At 45.2% G+C, this 21,909-nt stretch overlaps 1 protein-coding gene and 1 long non-coding RNA gene across 3 annotated transcripts in view; one reads left to right on the top strand and one right to left on the bottom strand.

Moving 5' to 3' along the window:
• LOC138481120 (glycine receptor subunit alpha-4) overlaps window positions 1-21,909 on the top strand; it is a 1,152,059-nt gene that overhangs the window by 49,462 nt on the left and 1,080,688 nt on the right. The gene's annotated exons all lie outside the window — the stretch shown is intronic.
• LOC138481119 (uncharacterized) lies at window positions 17,253-20,721 on the bottom strand. Its single transcript, XR_011274194.1, has 3 exons — window positions 20,577-20,721; window positions 19,853-20,042; window positions 17,253-19,721 (listed from the first exon to the last, which is right to left on the bottom strand). It is a non-coding gene; the product is annotated as an uncharacterized lncRNA (long non-coding RNA).

The raw sequence follows: 21,909 nt of genomic DNA, 5'->3' as shown, positions 1-21,909 counted from the left end.
AAATGTCTGCAAGGATAACCTCCTCCTCCCTGTATTCCACAATAGTTACCTGACCTTAACGTCCAGCGTTTTAAAGAAGACTTTTTTCGCCACATAGGGTATATTTGTAAAGAAATAGAGCATCGTGGCAGGATCACCATTTAACAGAGTGCCACCCTACCTATCAAAGAAAGGGGTAAAACTTTGCAGAATTGTATTGAGTCTCCTACTTTTGACAGCGCCCTTCCTGTATTATGTACGAACGTATCCTCCATCTCATGGAATACTCTTATCCCAGATACTGGAATGATTCCTCTCCCATTTTAGTCCCAACTCTGGTAATTCCTCCTGTGGACTATTTCTTAACCCCCTAACAGAAACAGCACTGATTTTCCCGGATTAATGCGAAAGCCAGACATGAAACGAAAATGTTTTAATATCTCAAGCAACTCTGGAAGATACGTCTTGTGGTTTACCAATTACAACAATAAATCATCTGCATAAAGGAAAACGATATGCCGTTGACCGCCCACTTCAATCCCTGCCTCCCTCATTTCCTGCTGCAGAAACGCTGCCAAGGGCTCCAGGTCCAAGGCAAACAGAATCGGGGAGGCTGAAAACCCCTGCCGCTATTTTGGGGTGTTGAATGAATAATAATGCATCATATGCAAATAGCGATATTATGTCCAGAGTTCCAGAAATGCAAAGACCGCAGGGGCCGTACTTTCCACCAGGGTTTCGATACATAAAGCAGGGAGGAGGGGTTGCAGGGACAGCCCTGACTCATTCCTCCCCCTAATATGATGGTAGATGAAAGTACCCCATTCGTACATACCCTATCCAGTGGGGAGGTGTATAACAATTTAATAAATACCATATACTATATACTAAGAGCCCAGCCGGAACGACTAACACCACAAATAAAAAAGCCAGCCTGAGATGGTTCGATCAAGTTTGGCATTAAAGGCATCAATCGAGTTGCGAGGAGATCGGCATAGATGTTAGCATTTGTGTTAATCAGAGACAAGTGGTGATACGATCCCAGGTTCTTAGATGGTTTATTCAGTTTTAACAATCCCATAATGTTAACCTCCGGAAGTGATGGAGGATGTTTACCATGCTCCATCGCCTCATTCCATACATACTGTAGCAGTGGAGCGAAGGTATGTTTGCATTCCTTGTAATATTATGCAACTCAGCCAGAAGACACCAGACACTTTCCTGATGGGAGGCTCAACATAGCAGCCACTATCTTCTCTACAGTAAAAGGCACATTCAGGTTTTAAGCGGATCCTAAGGAGAGTGTTGGAAGTGTGATTTGAGATAATTAAGCTTTCATATCTGGGATAGACTTTATATCATGATTTGCACAGAGCTTGCCAAAGTACTCAGCGAAAGCTTTTCATATAGAAGAGTTGTCAATACAGACTACCGCCCAGTGTCTGAAACTCTGTTATAATCCACCCTGTATAATCCGACCGTACTGCTCGGCCAAGGCCTTACCTGGTCTATCTGCCTCCCCATATCTAAATGCCATCACAGGTCTGTCAATATGTAGGTTTCTTTCGTGCCATTTCATTAAACACCTCCAGCTCAGTTTTAAGGTCTCCTCTCAAATGCTCTGTATATTGTCTGCCAAATTGATGTTCTAGCATTCATATCTTCACTTGTTGCTCCTGCAGCTCTTTCCTGATCGATTTCAACACCCCCATTGAAGTGGACAGTGCCATCCCCCAGTTAAACACTTGAAACGTTTCCATTACTGTGGCGATTGAGGGGACCGATCCTACATTTGCTTCCCGGAAGATATCAATGATGACATCTAGAGTTTGAGTAAATGATGTTTCCAACAGTGCTGATGGGGCAAATCTCCACAATGGACGGGGGGTTTGGTCCTCACCAATTGCGAGCACAAGCAAAATCAGGGAGTGGTCACAATACGTGCAGACAAGCATATGTAAGTCCCTGAATTAGGGAGGATGAGATTAGCCAGTAGTTGATCCAGTACATTTTATCATTCACACTGATCTAGGGTTACCTGCACCTTCAGGAATCCACAAATTGGAACTGCTTCATGACCTGCTCTATCACCTTTGCAGCGCCCGACAGTGGCCTATGGCTGGCCGTGGAGCAACCCAATTAGCATTGCGACTAGTATTTAAGTTCCCACCCCATGTTATTGAGAGTTCTGCCAAAACATCCAAGATACGAGCTAGCTGTCTATAAAATGTCAACTCATCTAAGTTAGGCACATAGGTATTTACAAGAAGAATAGTGCCCTGTACAATAACGTATCTCCCATCTGGATCGATTGCAGATGGAGTAAGAATAAGAGGCAGGGTATGGTGGATTAGTTTTAGCACACCTCTGGTTTAAGATGAATATGAATTATAAAACCTGGATGCACCCAGTTGAGGGCAACGGTCTGAATGCGACCAGCTTTCTAGAATTAACTCAAACGTTTCATGAGAGGAGTGTCACTTCAGTTGTCAACTGCGCAAGAGCCCTGTCAATGAATTATATAATAGCATTATCTGCATATTTTCCTCTGCTACTAATAGTACCATAGACTGATTATCTTGCGATTCCACTGATGTCTTATATAACTTTAAAAATACAACATCCCCTACCTCACTGTCCACCGCAACTTGATAGTCAGCCCCAACAAACACAAAACTGCTTGAATTAACGGAGGGGGTGCTCTGTGCAACCAGACAGCACAGTGAGGCCCAACTAAAGCCCAACATCAAAAGGAGAAAAGCAAAATAATTTAACAAAACATTTGGTATCATCTGCAGTACTGGTGCCAGCATAAGCAATGGCCTTTCAGTCCAGATAATGTATATCTCTCACGTCTGGTTCCTGCATCACCATGCCACTTCTTAGAATACATGCATTCCACTCAGCTCACTTCTAGAATTACAGAACCCTAGACCCACCTGAGGTATTCGGTGTACTTCTGAGAGGTATATTGGCATCTATGAAGGATCTAGCATCTGAAGGTGAAGCAAAACAGGATCTTCTGCTTCGAGGGGACGAGCACCATGTACAGTAATTGGTGTTCCCTCAACAGGAGTTTCACAGTGTCAAATGTTCTGCATGATGACTGCACGGCTGGCGAAAGGTCCAGATATATGAACACTCGGCTAGATTCATACCGCAGCTCCCCCGGTTCCCTCGATAGCTTGAGAACAAGGTCCTTGTTTCTATAATTGAGGAGTCTCATAACAATGCTTCGGGGAGGCGCCCCAGGTCCATGCGGTGGATGCAGAGCCCTGTGTGCTCTTTCCACAAGGTACTGGGATGCAGGCCCTGTGAAGGATAGAAATTAAAAGTTCCTCCACAAACGCTCCCATTGAGTTCTTCAGGGGTGACTCAGGTACTCCGACAATGCGCACATTATTGCACCATGAGCGAGATTCCAGGTCCTCGCTCTTGACTTTAACTGAGAGCAGTTCTTTGTTCATCTTCACCAGATCAGTTTCAATTGTAGTACCTCTGTCTTAAGTATCTCCAATCCGGACCTCAACAACAGTGATGAAACCACTCTTTTTTTCTAGCTTGGTGTGAATTGAATATACATTGGCTAAGAGATCATCAAGTTTTGAGTTATTTGATACAAAGCCCTGTTGCATGGGCTCAATAATAGGGCCCTGGTGAGCTTGTGCAGGGGCGCCCCCTAGAATCACAAGTTCCAGCTACCTATATCAACTGCACAGCAGGAGGGGGACTGTTTGGAGTGTTATTAAAGGTATTCTATTAACAGGGAATACAATTAGCACCAATAAAGATGGAAGGGGTTTACAGGTTTGCATGGCACAAGCCACCACTGGACTACTGCGCACCTATTCCCCTTTTTGATAGTCATCTCAATGGATGACCCATTGCTTTTAATAGAAAAATGGACAAGAAGAGCCGGTGTGTGCAGAGTGTGATTGTTAACACACCAATGTCATATGGCATTCCATAATAACAGCTGTGTCAGAAATTAAAATCGGTGGCTTTGAGAGACAACATGTGGAGACACAGCCATGACATGAAATTTTGTTATTATAAAAGTATGCTGATGGCTGGGGCACATTTGAACTGTCAAATATGAAGATAATTGTATTTTAAAAAGAATTTACACAGATGTGCTCTAAAGATAATTTAAAGATACCATTGCAAATATGTAATGCAATGTTGCAAGTGAAAATCAGATTTAGTTGAGATCTAAACACAAATAAAAGAGGGCACTAATTGACATGGGACACTTCTCCCAAATCCTCAATTGTGCATTGAAAGTTCTCAAAAGCAACCGCTTCACAAAACTGAAAATGTTTTCTTTCCAATCTGATAGGCCATGAGGAAGCGCAGGACGTTAGGAGCTTCATTGTGACATATTGTGTGGATCCAGGTTGTGTGGCCCAGTGTAAAGGGATCAAATTAACAAATACTAGTCTTTCTAGTCAACACATGACATTGAGGCCTGTGTTACTACTGTGACAGAAGAGTACCCACTGCTACTCCAGTGAAGTGAAGGTTGCTCTTACACCACCTAGTGGTACCGAATGGGATTACAGTTATGCTTCTGTGAGAGCTGCTGTTGCTCAAGCAAACACTGCCAAAGATAAGACTCAAAAAGGGCTCGTCTGGGGCCCTGTTGTGCACTTGGTCGAATGGACGCCTTAGTGTGAGCTCAGTTGGTGAGCAGTTACCGGCATACTTTTGGAAATAAATATGCATGGATTGCCACAAGACTGACCCACAAGAGGTGTGAAAGGGGCTAGCACACCCTGACGAAACCTCAAAACGATTGTCCTGGCAGAACAGAGATATTTGACAAAGTTCAGCAGGCTCCGGAGGGGCGTACGTGCGGAGGAGTCCGGCGACTACTGAGAAGGCCTCCTGTGTGGACGGGCCTAGCAACTACTAGCGGGCGTTGGAAACAAACTTGCGGAGGCTCGATGCAGAGACCGAGAGCAGGATAGGAGGGCTGCTCACCACCACACTGCCTTGCAGACATCTATTGAGACGGACGGTGCCTGTGTTCGCTGCTCTCACCCCATGCCGGTGGGGGAAGGAAGAAGACACTAGTTGCCACCCCGGACAGGTCCACACTGCCGAAGCGGTTGGTGAAAAGGGCTGGAGGACTTGTCCAACGCTGCGGCCTGAGAAGCAAGCAGTGAGCCTGGAGCTATGTGTGGCACCAAGGACAATTATCACCCAATGGGCCAAAGTTCAAACAGAACTCTGGCACCCATTCGAATTTGACAATTTTTGCTATGCACCACGTGCGGGGAGCCAGTTATGGAGGCTATGAACTCTGCAAGAGCATATGACCGCAAAAACTATCCTTGGCAAGCAGGGCCCACTCCACTGTGAGGCACGACAAGCCGCTCGGAGGGATTTGAGCAGGCTGCCAGTGGCCATATCAGATCCCTGGAATGTAGACTGCCCTGCTCTCCTATAAGAAGTTGGATTTGTATTGTGGGAAATACCATACCGAGAAAGCAAGGTCTGTGGGAAATCAGGCAGGACGAAACAGAGACCTGGGCTGCACTGCACTCGCCAGCAGGTAAGCACTGGAGTGCTTGCATGATATAAACTCCCCCGATGGGCTGAATCCTGCAGGTTCGAACCTGCATCTACCACAATGGAGTATCCCCTTTAAGCCCCCCCTCATGCTATCATGAGGCAATCAAACATCTAATACTGAAGCCCAAGGCCTAGACTTGGGCTTCAGTGGGCACATGCTGATTGGAGGGGGAATATGCTGTAGACCCATACCTGGCCCAAGAGGGGGAGGCGGCCCGCAGCTGATGTGCCAAGTGAGTCAAGGGATCAGATCCTGTGATACTGATATTTTGGGGTGTCGCAGTCTACATGGAGATGGGGTGGCTGCGATCCTGGGTCGGTTTTGCTCACTCCCCCCCATTCGAGCTGGCAGTTACTTCCCTCTGATGGGTGACCTGGTCCCTATGAGGAACTAGCATGAAAACTTGTTAACCTCGCTTGGACATCTTGGCCCCCATAGCCTGAGAGGGAGGGTATGGACTAATTTGCTGACTCGAGCTGCTAAACACACAATTCGACAACAAGCCGTGCCTGGAAGGAACTTGGATGCATAGGCTGGAGGAAGTACCGTACGGATTAGTGCGTGCCCATGCCAGCAGATCTAGGCATGTCCTCTGGGCATAAAATGGGCTGACAGAATGAGAAACTACTGCCAGACAAAGGAAGGGTCCCTAAACCTACCTACAACACAGATACACAGTATTGGACACAGTAAAGGCACCCAGTGGTGCGATATAATGCCTAAGGGAGCACCCTCGAAAAAGGGTGGTACAATGGACAAATTTACTAAGCCAAACACTAAGCTAATGGACGCTGGCAGCAAGGGGACACGTGGGCAGGAACTTCCAGCGACAACCCCACTGTCGCCACCCACAGACCTACAGGGAGTCATGACTATCATACACCATGGATTTGCCTCCATTAACGACAAGCTGGATGGCATTATTATCAGCGTTACCACGATTCAGGCCCAGCTGGAAAAAGCTATGCAGCGCATCACAGAAACAGAACACGGATTGGCACGGTGGAGGAAATGATAGAGACATTACAGTGACAACCATGGCAAAAGACATAGGCACCATCAAGATGAAATATGAAGACCTCGAAGCGAAAACGCATCGAAATGATGTGTGCATCATAAGGGTACCAGAAGATGCCCTGAAGGGCCCCATGGAACTGGTTGTGGAGGGACTATTAAAAGACCTGCTGGGGGACCGGGGTTGGTCTCAAATATTTGTTGTGGAGCGTGCACATAGAACACTGACAGCAAGACCTAAATCAGGCGCGTTGCCCCGGCCAATAATAGCACAGCTAATGAACTACAGAGACAGGGAGAAACAAAATCTGAAGATGGGCTCCAGTGTGATCTGCATTTTTCCAGACTATACGCTGGCGCTGCAGCAGGAGAGGCACACATTTGTCGGGGTCAAAAAGCTATTGAGAGAGCGCAAAATACCCTATGCTATGCTGTACCCGGCTAGACTGTGTATGCAGTTCAAAACCAAAACGTACTTTTTCACATTTAGGGAGGAGGCACATCATTTGTGGAAGCTAACATCCCCCTGCCGGAGAAGCAATGACCCGAAGAAGAGGAGTAACTGTAAAAATGTTGTGCAAAATACCTGTGAGGGTACCGAACGTGCATAGCGCTCTGACTCTGCTGGCACACACGACAGCCATGATTGTGCCCTTGGTAATCCTTGATTAAATGTTACATTGGGGTCAATGCCAGAATCGGGGGTATGTAATGTACATAAAGGGCAACATAGTACACCTGGGATGGTACTTAAAATGAGGGAGTGCTACACCTCGTAAGCAATTAGGTAAATTCATAATGTGTTTTGGTAATGTTGGTTTATAGTATTCATGGTGGCGAGCCCGGATAAGGACTTAATGATGTACAAGCCGGGACTCTAAGCACCACGTAAACAGTCATCCCCAATGCGAGTGCACAGTTCTGTTAAACAGAGTAGAGAAGGTAAGGGGTATGGGAATGGGATGGAACATAGTCACAGTTTGGGGTACTATGAGGGAGGAGGGGGGGTCAAACAGTTATGAAAATGCACAAGTTGAGTACAACATACCGCATTGGAAGCAGATACAGGGTTATGGAGATTACCCTGAGACATGTGAGCGATGATGGCTAGCGGTGGGCCTACTGGGGTAAAGTTACTAAGTTGGAATGTGAGGGGCTTGGGCGTACCCATGAGGATGAGTAAGGTGATGGCATATGTAAACAGGCAAGGGTCCCAGATACTGTTCTTACTGGAAACGCATCTATTAGAACACGAAGTACGAAAGGTTGCCCCGGATGGGGGGAAAATCGCTATTACACTTCCTACTCGACCAGGGACTGCGGGGTCATGATTCTGGTTCACAGAGTGCTCCCATTCAATCACTACACAACAGAAAGTGACGCATGCGGCAGATATGTGATTGTACAAGGGAAGCTGGGGGTGTGGAAGTTCTATTGATGAACATATATGGTCCTAACGTAGATGATTTGTAATTCTATAAGGAAGTTTTCCGAAAATGCGCCAAGTATCCCACTGCACAAGTGATCTGCGGAGGCGACTTTAACACTATACTAGACACAGATCTAGATTGCACGTCTGTAGCGCCCAGACCTCTGACGAATTCAGCATGTACAATACACATGCACATAGTAGATCTGGGCTTGAGGGACGTTTGGCGCTCATTACCTCATTACATAGGACACAGAAGGCCTTCACTTTCTATTCATCGTTGCACGATATGCACTCCCATATAGACCTCTGGTTAACATTTGAAAGGGTGCTGAGTTGGGTAACAGAGACCCAGATACTACCCAGGACATTGTCGGATCATTCCCCTGTGTCGATCTGGCTGAACATCCCGGAGGGAGCTCCCCAGAGAACGCAATGGCGTTTCAAAACCACGTCCCTACAAGATCCAATGTTTAGGTCAAGTATGGCATTCAAAGTGTACACGCAGGGAGTAGCAATGTCCACTGAATTTGGGGTAATCCGCGATATCAATAGGGAACTTAAGAGGCAAGACGATTCCCTAGCAAAACTACAGGCGGATTATGCATGAGCCCGTCAGCACATATTAGCGTAGAAATTAAAACGCAGCTGAATGAATACCGAGAAGCAGCAGACAGGGAGCTGAACTTCTTCGGTATGCCGGCAGCGGCATGTAGGTATGGCGAGCAAGAGAGGCCGGGAAAGCTCCTAGCACACACAGTGCATAGTGAGAGAGGCAACACATCCATTCCGTGTATTACTAGTCAGGATGGAGTGGTGGTTACTAAGGTGGAAGAGGTCTGTGAGGTGTTTTTCGGCTTCTACGAAAATCTCTATTCACCCCAAAGCGTGGCTACAAACAGTGAGATCAATGACTATCTAGCCACAATACCCATGACGCTGCTGTCAACAGACGCTCGTAATGCACTGGAAACACCTATAATGCTGGGAGAGATAAAAGAGACAATTAAAAAAGTAAAAATTCAATCTGTACCCTCACCCTTGCGAGACAGGAGATATGTAAAGATTCAGTATGTGCCCATACCAGTGTGAGACAGGAGGTAAGTAACTATTGAGTGTGTTCTCCCACCCATGCAAAACAGAAGAGATGTAAAAATGTTATATGTGCCGTCACCTCTGAAACACTGGTGAGACATAAACATTGAGTGTTCACTCCTACCCTTACAAGACAGGAGAGACCTATAAATTCAGTCTGTGCCCTCACCTAGGAGACAGGAGAGCAGCAAGCATTGATTAGCCCCTTCACCCCTGCAAGGCACAAGAGACCTAAACATTAAGTGCTCTTGCTCCTCTGTCAACTGTTTTGGCGAAACCTACAGCCCCTAGGTGCACAAAAATACCCATAGCCTCTCCATTTTCCATGTCCCTTACTAGAAGCAGTATATATATGGGACAATGGGCCTCATTGCAAGTATAAGTATGCTGGTCCAGAAACAACAGTGCCGGTAGGCTACCAGCACTGTTGATTCCGTATCGGATCACTATGGGTTTGCCTGCCAGAGTCACTGTGCCTCCCAGGGCTGACCCTGCCGGGCACAGCGGCCACGGTAGGCAATAGAAGCACTGGCACCGTTAACTACCCATAGAAATGGGGACTTAGAAATTACTGCACCTGATTTCCCAGACCGCTGGGGTTGTAATCCCCCGGTGTTACCTGGAAGTCAGGAACCAATAATCTTTTTCGGGTTAGGTGGCATCCCAGCGGTATCCCCGGCAGTGTTACCACCGGACCTGTAATGAGGCACAATGAAACCTTTCAGGGGCCCATTAAACAGGTTTATGAGGAAGCAGATGATATTTATTTTTTGAGATGGTCCAGGTCACATCAACGAAGAGTTGCATGAGAAACATGACCAAAGACTTTCATTGTATTAGAGAGGAGTCTCAGTATTTCATTAAGGAGCACCAGACAGTCATTCTGTGCTAAAATCCCACATGAGCTTATATGAATCAGCTCATGATGGTTATTATGCCTTCAGCAGTTCAACGACAGAGACTCATGCAGCAAGCACAATGCTAAGCAATAGGCCATGGGATGGGAGACCCACTAGAACAGGGATGACACAATATTAAAACTACTATCACTGAATTATGCCCCAGAAATACAAATTGGGGCAAGATAAATAACAGCAGGCAAAATAAGTGAGAGCCCCCTGCAGACTACCTAGAGTGTTCGAAGGTAATATTCACTCAACATTCAGGTATCATGAAACTGGACGAGATAGCCCAAGAGTCTCTAGCTAACGTCTATATCTCTGCTCTCCAACGAAGCTCAGCAAAAGATGATTCGCCAGAGAACATAAGGCAGGACAAACCCTTATTAGAATTAGTGCTATTTGCAAATCACTGTGTAGTGTACCAGGAACAGAAGAAAGATAATATTGAGAACAAACCTATGTTGCTGCAGTTGCAGATCATGCAGGGGCATATGCCCCCAGTGGTTAGTTGTGGATTTAGAGGACACTTTGGAGGCCAGGGAAGAGGTAGGCGATGAGAGGATGACGCGCAGAAGCAGTAAATCAATCTGGTCAGCCCATACAGACCCCAAAGAAACAATCCTCGGCCCACTCTTGGACGTGCACCTTTCCCAACGCTAATGAGCAGAAATGTACTTTCAATAAACCATGCCAGACGCAGTCAGATGAAGAATAATACCAATATGACATGATAGAAGATTTCACTATGAACTCCCTAATACATGTAGACCAGGATGGACCATATGTTCAGTGTAAAGTTGACAGGCAAGCAATTGTAACACTCACCTGATTCCCATGGAGGCGCAGGTCTGGCTTCGAGTGCTGATGCTTCTTCAATGGTGAAGCGCAGGACTCTGTAGATGGACAGGAAGGGCCCCTCTACTCTGGCTTCTCTGGCTCGCAGGAATATTCCCCTGTGCGTGAAAAGGGAGTATTACCTACTGACTGAGTTATGCTCAAGCCTCCCACTCTCTTCCAACCCTCCACGATACCCTTCCACGATTCCCCGTGAAGTCTCACCTTAGGGTCAGGAAGGATGAGCTCTCCATCCTGCTTCTGATGCAGGGGCGCGTTGAAACCCAGTTACTTCACTGGATTGAGGATTGATGGGAGTTCAGGTAAGCTTGACTATTCAGGTAAGGCTCTGTAAAAGTTCTGTTGCAAGTTCAAAAGTCCAAGCTTAATAATAATGTTCATTGTCTTTTTCCCCTTAGGGGCCGGGGTTCTGAATGCCGGAGATATGGCGCCGACCCGAAGTGAAACGTGCAGTTCCAGTAAATGACAGGTAAGTTCTGGATGAGCGCGCGGGTAATGTCTTTGCATTCGCTCATTCAATGTCTTTGGGCCTCATTACACGGAAGGCGGTAATGGTTAACGGCCACCGTTAATGGTAACGGTGACCGTTAACCATTACCGCCTTACTACGAAGTCCCTCAGCGGGTTGGTGCTTTAACGCCTGCTTTTTGCAGGCGTTAAAAACCAACCCGCTAAGGGACCTCGGAGCTAATTACGGCATTCCCATAGAGCCCTATGGGGCAGAAATGGGAATGGGGAAGGGCAATGGCGGAAGGGGGATTTACCGCCCCACCAACCTTGGAATGGGGCGGTAAATCCCCTTTCCGCCAAGGCGGTGCCGGTAATCACCGCCTTCCGTGAATGAGGCCCTTTGTCTTTTTTCCCCATAGGGGCCGGGGTCCGGAAAATGCCTGGAAGCGGCAAGACCCGAAATGAAATGGGAATGACCCAACAGGTAAGTCTTAGAAGGAAACTGAGCTTTTCCTATTCCCTTCCTTCTCTCACCTTGTTCTTGTCTTTTTCTCTCTAGGCTCTGGGAAGTGGCTGTGGATCCGGATGATCGCTGCTGAAGATGGTGGCGTCCAGGATAGGTGAGTGAAATGCAGCGCTGCAGCGATCGTAGCGAAATGCTTTTAAAAATGATGTCTTCCTTTTCAGGATCGTCGGTGTGATGTCTCCGTGGTGCTGATTTAGCAGGTAAGGTCTTTTGTCTCCCTTTGCAGGTGACCCAGGATGCTGACAGGCGTGGCTGAAGTCCAGATGCAGGAGCTGACACGGTGAGCGTCCAGCTGCGAGGAGCAGAACAACGCGAAGCGTGAGTTGCTGATAGGGTGTAGCTTTGGAAGAAGTTCCAAGTGTGTATCCTTCCACCGATCAGGTATGTATCCTTCCCTGACCACACCCGGGTGGAAAGTAGTCCCACAGGTAAAGTAGTTCCATTCAGGCCTCAAGAGGGCCTGGATGTGGCAGCATGGTCTGCATCAGGTAAGTGCACATTAAAACACTTGAACACATGTCTAGCTTTATGAGCCTGGCGCCTAAGGTGCCAGGACAGAGGTCCAACATGAGTCTGGCGCCTAAGGCGCCAGGACTGCGTCCAAAGGGCCCCAGCTTGGGCCCGCTGGCACTCCCCTGGGGGAAATGATGCCTGCCTCTGGGGTTGCTGGGTCGGACCTGGCTCCTTGGAGGTAGGCATCATGACAGCAATCTCATCTTTCGTTGATACAGAAGCCAGTCAATTAGCTATTCAATCAGACTGCTTCCCAAACATTCCTTTATCCTGCAAATCAGTAAATGTGGTAGGAACTTCAAACACCCCTGCTCCACGCCATGTTTTTGAACGAGTATGTATTACCCTAGGGCCAATCCCTGAGAAGCATGATTTCCTTGTTAGTCCTTTCACACCCATTAACCTGTTAAGCAGAAACTTATTATGCAAACGAAAGTGCTCCAGTTATTGTACCATGTATGTGTTTTTTTTTTCTGAAGGTCACCAGAAACAATACAGAAGCAGCCCTGGCTATGTTACATATCCTACAGGAAAACCCAGAGCAGAGTATGGACATTAGTTGGTTCCCAGATCTGTAAGATCGGATTAATAAAGTCCCTACATCCTTTTAGTCCTTGCCTTTGGTACTTGCACAATAAGGAAGTGGGTGATATTCAGAATGCAGAACTTGGTAAGCTCAGGATAGAGCGGTCTAAGACTATGTGACTTATTTCCCAGTACCCCTTAGAGACAGAATTGGTTATTGTGGCCGCTAAAGCCTCCACAGCTGCAATGTCTTATCAAGTTATCTAGATGTCATTTCATTAATAGTGAGAAATCAAATATACTGGGAGTGAAATGCAGAGGTTACTACTCTTCAGGTATTAGGCAAATTATAGCTTGATACAAATGATTGCTTTGTCTCCAGATGTTATCCATTTCTTACTCAGTACACACAATATATTCTGGCCAGCTGGAAGGTGACACCCGGCATGTGGACAGTATTAGGCTCAACTTATTCTGCCAAGATTTGAGAACCTTTTAGAATTATTGCCACCGGTACAGAAAATCAAAGAGGTTCAAAAGGATATTCATATATTAAAGGTTGCGTATGACGAATAGGGGCTTGCATTAAAGATGGAAAACCAGTATGCGACCTTGTGCATCCCCTCAGATATATGAGTGTATTCATGGAAAGGGCCAAACAAAGACCTTAAGTTACCACAGCCTTGAGTTTGATATAGTTCTCTGTTCTTTGGGCAGGTACATTATTGTGTTGTTGCACGTGGACATAGCAGGAACACAGTAGTGATAAGCACCTTGAAAACCCTTCAAAGATCGAAAAATATTTTTTTATTCCAGTATAAGAATTCATGTTGGCATTTTGTATGATCACGATGGATCAGAGAAAGAGATAGGCGTTCTGATGAATATAAACATTTAGATTGTAATGTGGGAATGTAGAGGAATATTTAAGGTCGGGCAGCATAGACCTGGATCGCATGAAAGTATGTATTGTTGTCTAACATGTAATAAAACAATCATATCTAATGCTTGCATTATGTTGCACTCAAGTGCAAAGGAGGGAAATTGTGTGGAAAAGAAATGTTGTGTTCTTATTCACCTCTGTGGCACCACATTAACAAGTCAATTATTTCCAGGGCTTTTCTTTCCCGCATACTTTTCTATGTTTTGATATATCATTAAAAGGTTTCTTGAGTATTGTTTATAATCTAACATACTCTTGGGCATGCAATTAATGCTAGACTGAAAAGTGCTGTCTTGCATGAATTGAGCTAAGTATTTTTGACCCAATGAGACCCATTAAAGTAGTTATGGCGGTACGGAAAAAGGATTGATCAAAGAGCATAGAACACGACACGAAGGAAGTGGTGCATACGCATACCATGTCGGTGGTAACTGTGTGAGGAAGACTTTCATGTGACACAGTAATTCGAAACTCAATATCAAAGAAGGAATGAAAATGAAAGGATTTATTATGTTTGCAAGAGGTGGGATATTCCTGTTCTTAGCTTTCAAATATGTCAGGTGGCCAGTGACCTATAAAGGTGAGGTGTCTTACGGGCTGGTCAGGTTATAGTGGCCCTTGTAGACGCAGGATGATGCGTTGTCTTGCAAGTCAACAAAATAAACTTTTTTTTGTTTGTCAGCAACCAAAATTGATGCATGACGATGCAAAGGACATGAGGTGGAACCAATAGCAAATTGATCAAATATCTGTACAACAGTTTGAAATATGCTTGAGGGGTGTGCGCTATCAGCACATATGAGTCCCTAGTCACAACACACTCACCAGACTTGTCTGCCATCCTATAGGTCTCCAGGCTCAGAGAGAGCCGTAGCACAGTATTTTGAGACTGACATTCAGCATATTTGTGAATCCAGTGCTTAGTCTGATCCTACTACCATCAACCCTTTATTCCCCATCTTCTGAACAGTGGCCCAACCTGAGTTTAAAACCCTATTGACTGTTGAAGATTAGTGTACTGTAGATTCTACAGAGTGGCTACTTGTGGTACTGCTTTGTTGGGGGTTGATGATAGCTCTTGGATCTCATGCCTCCCTGAAATATTCTAATGTCAACTCTGAGAATCTTATCCTGGTGCTCGCTGCATTTTCTGAAATGTTCATCTTCCATGTATGGCATCCCCCTTTTAAGGAAAGTGTGAGTGCGGAAATTCTTCAATTGAAGGCTGAATGGTAAGAAGCACGTGTTTTAGACCTGCGTGTTGCTGAATTCCCTAGATATATTCTGAAGGTCCTGCATCTGTGCCAAAGTGAAGGGCATCAAGCCCTGATGTGATTGCACTTAAATCCTGCTAGCACAGGAGCATTGTTCCTCACGTTCGGTTGCAACTGCTCTATGTATCTATTGGAGGTGTCATCACAATTGTTTCTCTGATTCTTCTTGCTTTACTGTTCCAATTCATGTGGGATCTCCAGAACAATTTCATCTTAATAGGAGGGACCAAAAATTGTTGAAAGAGCTTTGCATACAGGTATATCAAGGAAGGGATATCCCTTCCTTGATATTCTTTTCACTGACATTATCTCTACTAGAATGATGATCCAGGTCCTCTCACTTGCAATACTAGTCCTTCGCTATGAGTTGTAGATTGCTTGACAGCTTTGCCGCAGTATCTTGCTGAGACAATAGATGTTGTAGCACTGACTGTTTAGTCGCCTTCCATTCCTATATGTGCTGAAGGACAATGGGAAAGTCAGTAATGGAATTCAAAATCCCTTCCTAAAAAGTGTTTAATTGGTGTTGTATAATCTGGGATTGGCCATCTTGGAATGCCTCTAGAAACTGCAATAACTTTGATTTGTTAAGGAGTCCTTCAGTGAGGCGATCCCTATATTTTGACCTTTGGTTTTAAATGAAACATCCCAGTCCTAATAGCACCAATCTTTTTGGTACATTTGTTTAGGCCACCTCATTATTCAGGAGTTTGAAGGGAGGCCCCCTTTATGCTCCCAATTACATCCAGTTTACTCGAAGTACAGTAATCAATCACGCTTTCTGTGGGAGATCTCCCACCCCAAGTCTACTGCATGTATGTGGATAGTGGGATGGCCCCAGTCTTAAATTTGTTGGGGTGTTTGCCAGGACTGAGCCTTGAGACTTATTTTAGAACACCAGTACTTATTGTCTGATATTCAGTTTGATTAAGATGCGTGCTATAGCAACTTTATCAACTCTCAATCACTCATAGTCACACCACAGAGTGCAGGGGGCATGTGTCTATGCAACTCTGGCCAGCTCATTAGTATTTATGAACCTGATGAGCTCCACCAGGGTTACTAGGTTAGTTATTCATTTTCATGAATAAGAATGAGCTAGAAGGTACTGCTCCAGTCAGCCCATATGGCTTCTCTGCTGCAGCAATAACAAGCTGCACAGCCACAGTAGGCTGGGTGGCTCTAGCATGTGGCAATGACAGCAGCCAGGCAACTGCAGTACCAGCATCAGTGGTATGGTTGGCACATGGCATAAACAACACTGGCTTTGTTGCATCTGTTCATTTGTATGCACTCACCAGGAAAATGAAGAGCCTCCGTCAGCTGGGCACTGCTCCTTTGCCTTCTGGTATGCAGTCAGCAAGTGATGTGTGGTCACGTATGCACATGTCAGGCCATCAATTCACGGAATCTTATACACCCTCCAGCACCTGGTCACAGTTGGCATAGACAAGTGGCCAATGCCAATAGCAAAGCAAATGGGCACACAGCACTGAGAGGACCAAGGCCAGTCCATCCAGTCCCACCGCTTCAGGGTGTAAAACCAACAAAAGGCCACTGCCAAGGAGCAATCCCTGTGCTGAGTTCTGGTCTATAGAACTTCTTGCTGGAATGTAAGGCAAGTTTATCAGTTCAAGTGAGGATTTTGTCTTCCTGAGTTCATCACTTTGCTATAGGAAGGATGTGCTTTCTCTCTCTGTTCAATGCCTAGGTGGCCAGCATTGTGTACTTACCTGCACCTACAGAATTAGATGGAAATGGGAGCAAGGGGGACGTGTTTAAAGAAGCAATTAGATATGTGTTTCCTCACTTCAAGACACAACTAGTTATGTTATGTTAAATTATGTTGATTGGTATTTGTACATTGCGCATTTGAGATGGCTAGTGCACCCATTACTCCCAAAGAGCCAGTGAGAGTTGCAGTTGCAACCCCAACTATGGGTGGTGTCAGCAGTAGGCAGTGAACTGCCACCATGATGGACACTGGCGTGCTAGAACATGTTTGGGTCTTACAAATAAACAAGAGAATCCCAGATTTGAAGACCGGAAAACAGGCACACCTGGACTCTACTAATACAAGAACAATAAAGTTGGGTACATAGTCTAAGGCCAACATATCACATATGGTTAAAAACCATAATAGCAGTCACATTCATAAGAAACATTGCATTTGTTTTATATATACATTTATTGGAATTGTTGAACATAAAGATCACATCCAGCATAAGTCATAAAAACCAATTAGACATCCTATATAGATCCAACCCTTCCATCAGCAAGAAAAAAGAATATTAAACGTTGTAGTTCATCAAACCCCACTATGTGAAAAATGGATGCGAAGTGCACATAAAATGATACTTCAGCATAGTTTATGTAAATTTTCTGAAATTGACTCCACATGTTTTCGTTCCTGTATATAGCAATTGTGGAACTTCCATCCTAGCTTCCTAACAGTTGAGGGTGTCAATTCCATTGTTGTGAAATTAAGCTATAGACATCTGTAAATAAAGGGTGTAGACTTTTGGTTTTCATGGTGGGGTCGAAACGGGAGTGGTGGCAAATCAAAACAGTCCCATTGTATGTATAGGGGCTTTCACACAATTGGCCTTTCCCAGAGGGCAGGGGTTGGTCCCCGGAGCATCCGTGTACTCGACACCCCAGGTAAATAACATAATGGAGTACATGAATTTGTGATAGCTGTCATCAAATTATATGTCAATGTAACATTTAAAATGACCAAAAGAAAGCTACTATTTCCTTCCAAGAAACGCATTTCCTTAAATACATAATATCAACAAATTCGGTATGTATCCATCTGCCTGTGAAAACATAATCTCATCTCAGAGGAGATTGTTATGGGGAATTTATAATCTAGGATGTCTAAGAGGGCAATAAATCATGTTCTTAATTGTTTGCTTACCAATACATACCCATTGTTGGAACCAAGATGTTTAATTAAATTGATACAGCTGTGCAATTTCATAATGGCACTGGTGTAAGGGTAAAGGAAAAAAGTATCTTGTAAGAAGGATACAATACAAAGAATGTACTGCAAAAACCTTAACATTGAGCACAAGAACTGATCTATGTAACTAATAGCTGGATGACCGGGTTGAATGAGGCAATCAAAGGGTATGCAGCACAGTGAGGTACGCCCAGCAGCGCCATCGTTTCTTCTGTGGGTGCTCACAGTCTTCCAGGGATGAAGCTATGTATCCCTCCCAGGCCCGCCCGGATGATCTGAATTTCACCTGCCAACGTAGAGCAATTCTTACCAACTTGAAGCCCCAGGAACCTGAAACTGTGCTGGACTGCCGCTTCCCCGTACCCAGAGAGTCTGCTTCTCAAATATACACCACATCAGATGAACAGATAGGGCATACCAGCCACAAAATCACTACTTCTGCAAAATCCATCTAAGCCTCCATAGTTTTAAGAGGATTGGATCTGCTGCTGAAGATGCGGGCTCCATTTTATGACAATTGAACCTCCCCTGGGCTGCTCCTGCATTACCAAGAGGGAATCTCTGCGGCTTTTGTTCAGAAATTCACATCTGCCATCTCATTCTGCTCTCACCCATCGATGCTCTTTCAGGGAAATTTGAAAATGAATCCTACACCAAACAAGGATGGCGGCCTAAGAGGTCACGGACTCCACATCCACATGGATATGCTGCTGTCCACACCCCACCCCGTTGTTTTTTAATTATTTTTTTAAGGAAAAGTCCAGATAATTGTTTACATTGTTATTTATTTATTTATTTATTTCAATGTTAATCGAGCGCCACACGCTCTCTGTCTGCCTATCTCTAACTCATTGTTTTGGGGGATTTTGTGCATAGTGAGTGTAGGTCGCCAATATTTTTTTCACAGTTTTCCGCAGGGAGCCACAGAGTTGGTAGAAAAATTTGAAAAACGAACTTTGTTATTTTTAGCATAAGAACAGAAAGGACACAAGTGACATAAGTGTGAGAGCAACATTAAAACTGTACCCTGTTGGGGGGCCTGAGAGGGGGGCTGCAAGAGTGCCACAGATAAAAGAATGGCTGAATATAAGAGGAGAGAGGTTGAGGAAACAGAAAAAAATGACAGAAAAACAGCTCCACAGGAAATACATCGTTTCCTCAGTTTTTCGTACAGCGTGGTCTACATGTGTGCAAGGAATCTGGACCCAATCTGATGATAATAATAAAGAAAGAATCAGGATGAGAGATCAACACAACAAGATTTTGGATCAATATATTTAATCTCAAAAAAGGTTGCAAAAACGAAACTTAGTTTTGCTAAATCACAAGTTAACAGACAACAGACAGAATTCAATTTAACAGTGAGGGGTACTGCTAAGTACCACCCTCTTGGGTGTTTGAGGGTGTTGTGTACAAAATGGTGCACAATCTCTAAAGCACATTGCGGACATTCAGGACAGACAAGAGTAAGTGCTGCACAGGATCACTAACGATCCATGGGTATTATACAAAATAACACACAACAACAAGTGTGAACAGAAAGATGAAAAAATGGTGTTGTGTCACAGATCGACACTGTAGTGTTTCGGCCAAATGTAGCGGTAACTGGGAGCTAGTTGTTGGCGTGGCCTTCTTCAGGATGGGGATGAAGGGTAACACTGTCGTTGTGGTATCTGTTGGAATAAATTAGTGAAATGTAGTTAAGGTCGTGTGGGATCTCTGTTTAGTTTATCATTTTGAATACTTATTAGTGACTGATTGGTGTCAGCAAAGGCACTTGAGAGTGCGTTACTGAGAGTCTTACCATCCAAAAGACGATGCAGCGATGAAGCTTCTCACAGTATCCAACTGGAAAATGAAATGGAGACTGGTGTGGCGGTGTGTTGAGTATACTGCTCTGTGGACTTGAGTGAAAATCACTCCGCCGATCCGGGGTATGATTGGTGGTTCAGGATGTGGCTGTGCCCGTGAGTGGCGTTTGTCTCTCAGCCGTTCTAAGAGAAAAGGAGTATGATCTGTGAATGTAGGACCAGAATACTGTGCTGCGTACCTGCTTATGGCGTGCAGCAGTGTAAAGGCAGAGCTGTGGGACTATGCTCTGGACTTAGTTATATGTGAGGTGCTGGATGGCACCTAGTTGCTCAGAGTTTAATGCCTCAAAAAGATGTTGCAAAAGCCAAAGTGATGGTGGGTGGGTGGTCCCTCATGTAGTAAGTAAAATGAAGGATGCTCTGGCCTAAGTCACAAGTGAGGCGGAAAATAGTGCCAGGTGAGGGCATGCAAATAAAGGGCTCGGGGTTACAAGTGTCAAAGTGCGTGCTATAGCCATTAACAAGGCAAAAGGAAAATTACGTTTACGGCACGTAGTGTGAAATGTCAGGGGGCCAAGTGCGCCGTTTGTCACTGTGTGTGTGCATACAATTGGGGGCACCCTAAGGACGTGGATGACAAGTAAACGTTCGAGAACACTACGGACGTATTAAGTAACAAAAGAAGACAAAGGGGGCCCGGTGGCCAGATTGACTTACTTATAGGAGCTGCACTGCATCACTGAATGAGCATCGATGTGCGCTCGGAGGTGCCGGGGTTAGAAATGTGCGGCTGTAACCGAAGCCCCGCCCCCTGATTGGCACAGCCAATCGTGGTGCAACACTTGGGCCAATGGAATGTGGGGTGTGTAGCGATCACGGAAAAGGAAAGTGAAAGTATCCCTGATAGGCTACACGGTACTATAAGCACGTGAGTGCCGAGGTATGATGGGAATTGTGGTCCCGGCGTGTAGATTCACGTAGGCACGGAAAGAAGACATTTCTGAAAAGTACTGCAGGCATATTGGTGGAGTGGGTTTGTCAATGGTGATGCATGTAGATGACCTGGCATGAGGCGGTTACTCTGAGGACTACCTGGCGTCCTAAAAAACAAAGCGGAATGTGTGACTGAGTAAGACAATGGTTATCCCTCGACAACATGCTGGGGTGTTTTGTCAGTGATATATATTTGTCTAATTAGGTCTACGGCATTTCAGAACAGAAAAAACACTCTGGTGTGTACTGAATTATTGGATGGAACCCATGTTTTGCTAAACATTTTTCTGTGGCCTAATAAAGTCACATGTGTGAAAAAAATGACTAAGTCAGATAAAAGTTATACATCAACACAATGCTGGGGTTATTGGTCCGTTAAACATTTTGGCATTGTCAAAAACAGAAGAACACATTGTGTGTTGAAGTGTGCCAAACCTGAGTGTTAGTTAAACATTTTTGCATATGGCCAATGGCATTGTAGTAAACAGAAAATGTATTATCGGTCCTAGATACAGGGGTGGTAATGTATTGCTACATATATTGTCTAGATAGGCATACGGCATTGTCAAGGCATTTGCATTACTACCGGTCGCTTGCCATTGTACCGTGTGACCTACTTAGAACCTTTGGACACTAGTTACTGCACTCTGTGACCTATCTGAGACTCTTTTGGTCGTTTGCCATTGTACCGCGTGACCTATTCAGACCCTTTGGTCGCTAGTTACTGCACCCTGTGACCTATCTGAGACCCTTTTGGTCGCTTGCCATTGTACCGTATGACCTATTTAAACCCCTTGGTAACTAGTTACTGCACCCTGTGACCTAGCTGAGACACTTTTGGTCGCTTGATATTGTACCGTGTAACCTATTTAGACCCTTTGGTCGCTAGTTACTGCACCCTGTGACCTATCTGAGACCCTCCCGGTCACTTGATATTGTACCGTGTAACCTATTTAGACCCTTTGGTCGCTAGTTACTGCACCCTGTGACCTATCTGAGACCCTCCCGGTCACTTGCCATTGTACCCTGTGACCTATTCAAGACCCTATGGTTGCCT

The sequence above is a fragment of the Ambystoma mexicanum genome, chromosome 5p (genome assembly GCF_040938575.1).
Source record: "Ambystoma mexicanum isolate Mex_15411 chromosome 5p, UKY_AmexF1_1, whole genome shotgun sequence".
Taxonomy (NCBI): Eukaryota; Metazoa; Chordata; class Amphibia; order Caudata; family Ambystomatidae; genus Ambystoma; species Ambystoma mexicanum.
Note: the sequence above shows the minus strand (reverse complement) of the source record. Positions and strands in the feature narration are given on the sequence as shown.